The following is a 6,292-nucleotide window of genomic DNA, read 5'->3' on the forward strand; positions in this document are numbered from 1 at the left end:
ATCTCATGATCTTCAAGAGCTATGTCTGTTGGAGGATCTCTGAGCACGTTTTTCACTTGCTGTCTGTCATCCTACCCACATAGTCTCCTTGTTTTCACATCTCTGGTGGGGTGAGTGTCCACACATCCTGCCTCCACATCTTGTTGAGTGTCAGCTTTGAAATGTTTGGGCCTTTTATAATTGCTGCTGTCTTTTAAATGGCATTTGGAGACTAACTGGAAACAGGAAAAAGGACTGCACTCTGTCACCAGCCAGACTGCTGTGTTGAAGCTGTGATGTTCAGGGGAAGTTTAGTTGGGTATTGGAGGAAACTTCTTCACTGAAAGGTTTATCAAACATTGGAATAGGCTCCTCAAGGAGGTGGTTGAATCACTATTCTTGGAGGTGTTTAGAAGACACAGAGCTGTGGTGCTGAGGGATGTGGTTTAAGCGCCAGACAGACTTGGTAGAATTAGGGGGTGGTTGTACTCAGTGATCTCAAAGGTCTTTCACAAGCGAAACAAGTCTATGATTCCATGTTTATGTGGCAGACTTTGCCTGGAAGCCAGAGTGAGCTCTCCATCGTACCAATCTCTGCAGTTCTGTTAACTGAATGCCTTTTTGGTGTGTTTTGTCATGCTTTTAGGAACCCAGGCTGCTCCCATGGCTCAGTAATCCCTTACACAGTCTGTTCACGCAGACCTCTCCCTCTAAGAGGCTTCACCAAAGCTTTGCCGTGTACATTTGTGATCCAATGGAGATGCAAGACTTGTGTGCCCAAAAAAAGAGACAGTAAAAGTCTTTCCCCTCTAGTATTAAATTTCCTGCCCTCCCAGCCAAACAGCTGTGGCTGTGGCCATGATGTACAGATATTGCCTGGTTTATCAAGAAAATGAACCCTGCCTTGTATTCTTGTGTTGGACTGCTCTTTCCCCAACCCGAGCTTTCCTGAGGTCCCAGGTGTTCTCCTTTCTTAGGACCCAGATTAGACCTCCTGTAGTGAACACCCTGGGGTTTTGCTGTACTATAGGTGATGTATCCAGGTTGGCTGATAAACTGTTTTCTCCTTGTGATGGTTTGGGGGTTACCCCGCCCCTCCCACACTTTGTATTTGCCCCAGCTAACTCAGACGGCCTCTGGGAATATAGATGAAGCAATTTATTTACAGCTAGCAGAATTTACAAGCAGCTATTTACAATATATACAGTTATATACAATTATATACAGAAATATACAAAGGATAAACAATATAAAAGCACAGCTCCCCTCCCAGAAACCTAGGTCCCCAGGAGGGGCTTTCAAACCACCCCAACACCTCCCCCCAGCCCTCTCAACCTTACCCCAGTTCTCAGGAAGAAAAGAGGTGCAGCCAAGAGGTTAGGGAGCAGGGTTAGTAGGAGCAGGGTTAATGAGATGTGTCTCGGTCTAAGGCCAAAGCAAGAGTGAGAAACAAAATGGAGAAAAAGTCTTTCTTCTTCCCAGAGTTCTCAGCATGACTGTGAGAGAAGTAGACACAATTGTTTTTCATTTCACTGCCTGTTATCTAGTTCTTCTACCAAAACATTCTAGCTTGCTTCAAACTAGCACAATCCACCCCTTGTCTACTTCGCTCAGAGTATCGCTGAGAATTATCCAATCTAATCTAAACCAATATTTTCACTAAAATAATATATACAAGTTCAGTTCACACTTCAATCAGATGTAGGTGATTCAAAAGCTCAGAACAGGGACTCCCAGGTGATGTTGGGTTCGTGCTCACGTACTGTAGATTCTATCGTAGATTCTCTCAGTGTTGGGCGCCGATGTTACCTAGAACAGAAAACTCCTAACAACCTGAATTTAAACTCTCTCAGCTAAGGTTAAATTTCTCTGTGGAATACACTGGATTTCACCATTCTCCTGCATTACCCAGTATGTATGACCAGGACCTTCAGCAGAAACCACCCCTCGGACAGGTTTCCCTTCGCCCGAAGGAGAAAATACCCAAACAGTTTTCCCTAACAGATTCTTTTCATGTACAACAGGAACTTTATCACCGTCTACTGTTTGGACCAAATCTGATTGTGCAGGTCCTGCTCTGTTTACTGAACCTCTACTATTTACCAACCAAGTAGCTTGTGCTAAATGTTTGTCCCAGTTTTTTAGAGTTCCACCCCCCATGGCTTTGAGGGTGGTTTTCAGCAAACCATTGTAGCGTTCAATCTTCCCTGAAGCTGGTGCATAGTAGGGTATGTGATAGATCCATTCAATACCATGCTCTTTGGCCCAGTTTTTCACAAGATTATTCTTGAAATGAGTACCATTGTCTGACTCAATTCTCTCTGGAGTTCCATGTCTCCACAAGATCTGTCTCTCCAAACCAACAATGGTGTTACGTGCAGTAGCATGTGGAACTGGATAGGTTTCCAACCATCCAGTGCTGGCTTCTACCATCGTCAGCACATACTGCTTACCAGAACGTGATCGAGGTAAAGTGATGTAGTCAATCTGCCAGGCTTCACCATACTTGTACTTTGACCATCTCTCACCATACCATAAGGGCTTGATTCGCTTAGCCTGCTTAATAGCAGCACAAATGTCACAGTCATAGATGACTTGGGTGATAGCGTCCATGGACAAGTCAATTGACCTATCACGAGCCCATCGGTATGTTCCATCTCTGCCTTGATGTCCAGATGAGTCATGGGCCCACCGAGCTAAGAACAGTTCACCTCGGTGTTTCCAATCAAGGTCAATGTCAAGTTCAGAGTTGGTATCAACTTGAGAAATCTTAGCAGCTTGATCTGCCTTCTGGTTATGTTGATGTTCCTCAGTTGCTCTGCTCTTAGGCATGTGTGCGTCTACGTGCCGCACCTTCACTGGAGTTCTCTCCAGCCGTGCATCAATGTCCTGCCATAGATCAGCACACCAAATAGGCTTTCCTTTCCTCTGCCAACCATTCTTCTTCCAGTCCTTCAGCCAACCCCATAGAGCATTGGCTACCATCCACGAGTCGGTGTAGAGGTAAAGGATAGGCCAATTCTCATGTTCAGCCACATCAAGAGCAAGTTGGGCAGCTTTTACCTCAGCAAACTGACTGGATTCTCCTTCTCCATCTTTCGTTTCGGTAACTCTCCTGGTTGGACTCCAAACCGCTGACTTCCATATTCGCTTGTTCCCAACAAGACGACAGGAACCATCTGTGAACAAAGCATAGTTCTTTTCCTGATCAGAGAGATCACCATAGGGAGGAGCTTCCTCAGCACGAGTTATTTTCTCCTCTGGAGGTTTGGAACAGTCTGTGCCTTCCGGCCAGTTGGTGATCACCTCCACCAGACCAGGTCGGTCAAGATTACCCATTCGTGCTCGTTGGGTTATCAAAGCCATCCATTTAGACCAGGTTGCATCTGTGGCATGATGTGGTGATGAACCTTTGCCCTTGAACATCCAGTTAAGAACTGGCAGTCTAGGAGCTAAAAGCAATTGTGACTCAGTTCCAATCACTTCAGAAGCTGCTTTCACTCCCTCATAGGCTGCTAGAATCTCTTTCTCAGTTGCAGTGTAATTTGTCTCTGAACCTCTGTAACAACGTCCCCAGAAACCAAGTGGACGACCACGTGTCTCATTTGGAGCTCTCTGCCAAAGACTCCAAGTTGGACCATTGTCACTGGCAGCCGTGTACAGAATGTTTTTAATGTCCGGACCAGATCTCACAGGACCCAAGCCCACTGCATGGACTACTTCTCGTTTGATCTGATCAAAGGCTGCTTGTTGTTCAGGTCCCCACTCGAAATTGTTTCTCTTACGAGTCACATCATGCAGAGGTTTGACAATCTGACTGAAACCAGGAATGTGTAGTCTCCAAAATCCCACCACACCAAGGAAAGAAAGTGTGTCCTTCTTACTGGTGGGAACTGCCATGGTAGAGACTTTGTTGATCACATCCTGAGGAATGTAACGGCGACCATCCTGCCACCGCACTCCCAGAAACTGAATTTCTCTGGCAGGTCCTTTGACCTTGTCTCTCTTAATGGCAAAACCTGCTTGCAGCAGAATGTCAATGATTTTGTTACCTTTCTCGAAGACTTCCTCAGCAGTTTGGCCCCACACAATGATGTCGTCGATGTACTGGATGTGCTCTGGAGCTTTACCTTTCTCCAGTGCATTGTGGATGACTGAGTGACAGATGGTTGAGCTGTGTTTCCACCCCTGAGGCAAACGGTTGAACTGGTACTGGATTCCTCTCCAGGTGAATGCAAACTGAGGCCTGCACTCCTTTGCTATGGGAATAGAGAAGAAAGCATTAGCAATGTCTATGGTTGCATACCATTTAGCCTCCTTTGATTCCAGCTCGTACTGGAGTTCCAGCATGTCCGGCACAGCTGCACTCATGGGTGGCGTCACCTCGTTGAGGGCACGAAAGTCAACTGTGAGTCTCCAGTCGCCCGTAGGTTTGCGCACAGGCCAGATGGGACTGTTGAAAGGTGAATGAGCTTTCTCGATGACAGCCTGACTCTCCAGTTGACGAATCAGCTGATGAATGGGCAACAAAGAGTCACGGTTAGTTCTGTACTGCCTATGATGAACAGTTTGAGTTGCAATTGGCACTTCCAGGTCCTCTATGTCATGATGTCCCACAACTGCAGATTCATCAGAAAGTTCTGGTCTAACAGACAATTTCAATTTATCATCCTCAATCTCTACAGATGCTATTCCAAAAGCCCATTTATGACCCTTAGGATCTTTGAAACAACCTTGTCTCAAAAAGTCAATTCCCAAAATGCAAGGCGCATCAGGACCAGTTACAATAGTATGTTTCTTCCACTCTTTACCAGTTAAACTGATCTCAGCCTGTATCTTAGTTAACTCTTGAGATCCACCAGTGATTCCAAAGATAGAAATGGACTCTGTCCCTTTGCAATTTGATGGCAATAAAGTACACTGAGCACCTGTGTCAACTAAAGCCCTGTATTTCCGAACTCTTGAACTGCCAGGCCACCTAATGAATACATTCCAATAGATTCGGTTCTCTCCACTATCCCTTTCCTCCTCCTGGCTGGAGGCAGGGCACCCCTAATGCTGAACATGGCATGTAGGGTGTACACAATGATTGGTGTTGTTGCGAGAGGAACTGCAACTGTTGGAACAATTGCAGTTGCTCTCAGGAGCCGAAGAAGTGACAGCTACTTTTCTGGCATTATTGCCTCTGTTTCTGCCACTCTGCAGATCCCTGACCCTCTTTGAAAGAGCTGAAGTAGGTTTACCATCCCATTTGTTCATGTTCTCCCCGTATGTGTCACGCAGAAGTATCCACAGTGACGCACGTGATTGCTGCTGTCTAGGTGGAATTTGTCTCCTCCTAGGCTGGAATTGCCTTGCAGGAGGTGGGCGTCTGTTCCTGATTGCAGAAACATTCACCCATTCAGATGATGCAGGAATGGTATCCTTTACCAGATTGGAAATTGAGGTTTTAAGGTCCTCCTTCACTTCTTTCATGCTCTCCTGAAAACCATCTTTAAGCTCTGTAGTCATAGTCTTTATGGCACAGATTATACCAGAATGTGACAAGCTATCCTCTATCTGCCTGAGCTGGTCAGTGAATTCACCAACAGTGAAAGATCTTCCATTATCACTCCTTGCTAGGAACTTACTGGCCAAGATGTTAGCATAGGATGAAGGAGCAAGCTTAATAAGCTTCTTCATGAGACCTGTTCCCAAAGGAATATCGTCAGGCTCATGAGTGCCATGATCTCCATAAAGCACTTCCTTCACAGCAAACTCCTTCAGAAGTTTAATTCCCTGCTCAACGGTGTTCCACTTCTTGGCAGCCCATGGCAAATCATCTCGGGAAGGATATCTCATAGCCACAGCCAACAGAAGGCGTGTCCACAAGCTAACCCTACCAAGAGGACTTGCTAGGTGTTTGTCCACTCCACTCTCCTTAGTGAGTGGTCCCAGCTGCTTGGCAGACTTGTCTCCTACCTGCAGGGCATTAGCACCAATGCCACGGCATCTCACTAGCCAGCTTAAGATTGGCTCACCTGATTCCCTTGTGTATTCCTTCCTAACTTCCCTGACCTCTCTGAGTGGATCCTTGGAGCCTTGGATGTCATCTTCCTCCTCTTCCTCCTCTTGCTGCTGATCACCAGAGGTCCCATCTCTTACATCCTCCTGCGAACCACTCTTTGTCTTAGCTTTTGCCTTAGCAGGTGCCAGAAGGGCCTGAGCAGCAACAGACTTGGATGTGTCTGCTGGAGGGTTTGAATCCTTAGGAGTCTGACCTGGAGCATTTGAATTATTGGAGGTCTGACTTGGAGCATTTGTATCCTTAGGG

This window comes from Pogoniulus pusillus, chromosome 2, assembly GCF_015220805.1.
Source record: "Pogoniulus pusillus isolate bPogPus1 chromosome 2, bPogPus1.pri, whole genome shotgun sequence".
Lineage (NCBI taxonomy): Eukaryota > Metazoa > Chordata > Aves > Piciformes > Lybiidae > Pogoniulus > Pogoniulus pusillus.